Below are 1326 nucleotides of genomic sequence, written 5' to 3'. Positions count from 1 at the left end.
AAGGCCATCTATAAAATGTTTTTTTTTCCTTTAATAAAAGGTCCTTGAATGTTACTGGTATTAGGGGTAAGATGTTGTCCACATTTTCTGTCTTTGCAGTAAAAAATTTTCCTCTTAAATTTCAATAATTAAATGGTTTAATAATAGAAGTATAGTTTTCAACATAGACATGCATTAATTTGATAACAATATTAAATGAAATGTTGGTAATCTTAAACATGTTTGTCAGAGGAGCACTTGTTTTTTTGCYCACTCCGACGTTAACCTCCAAAATATGTCCCAAAATAGAGGCCATGCAAAACATTTTCTGAACAACTCTTTTTTTCCTAATAAGTAATTTACACAACTGAAATTATATTGTGATTCATTGAAGGTTGATTTGATCATTTTATAGTGAGAAGTGACTCTTCTTTGCCATGCAGACACACATGTTCAAAGCCAAGAAGAGAGGGAGCTTTTTTGGGGGAGCTCCCAAGTGGTGCTGGTATACGGTTGCAGCACACAGACACAGCTCATATTGCTCCAATAAAAATGAATGTAAGGCCCTTCCATAAAGTTCACCTTGCCTTAAAAGGAGTAGAAGAACATTTGCCAACGAGGCTGAGAGAAGATCTATAATAAGTACCACTCAAATATCAAAGATCTTTATCCTCATACTGCATTTGAAGGGCGTTGTYGCTGTTATGGAAACTTGCTGTCCTTGAAAACTATACAACTTTGGTTCTAAAACCCCTCTGTCAAAGTCTTAAAAATGATGAATGACGGTTCAAATGTCTTTTAGAAKAACCAACAAAAACTGCACAATATGACAATGTATACAATTGTTCATTATAATTTATATTAGACTTTGATGCAAAAAGTAATTCAACAAAAGCTCTTTAGAGTAAACACATGCTGTATAATTCTTTAACTCCAACATTTGTTTGCTATTTTATGCCATTTGAATCTAAATTAATCCAAATGTATTGTATTTATTGTGAGCAAAACAAATGAATTTCCTCTACATTAAACATTGCTAAATTATGGATAATAGTTTTGAATATGTTTTGTAGCTATTTGCTACTGCCATCTTGTGTTTTAAACAAAGACCAGAGCCCTTATTGTTATCACATGTGTTTCTTTTACGTGATTGAATATGATCATCTTTCTCTCCAAACAGTATGATGTGTTTACTGCTTTAAAAAAACATGTTATTGTAGATTAACAAAAATGGTATTGGRACTCGGTTTTAAAGTGCACCTATCTTTAACAAGAAATGCATATTGCACTGTGTCATATTCATTGGCACTTTTTAAAAAGAGAGTTTAAAATTGTATTGTACATATT

This window comes from Austrofundulus limnaeus, unplaced genomic scaffold (assembly GCF_001266775.1).
Source record: "Austrofundulus limnaeus strain Quisiro unplaced genomic scaffold, Austrofundulus_limnaeus-1.0 Scaffold4, whole genome shotgun sequence".
NCBI lineage: Eukaryota > Metazoa > Chordata > Actinopteri > Cyprinodontiformes > Rivulidae > Austrofundulus > Austrofundulus limnaeus.
Note: the sequence above shows the minus strand (reverse complement) of the source record.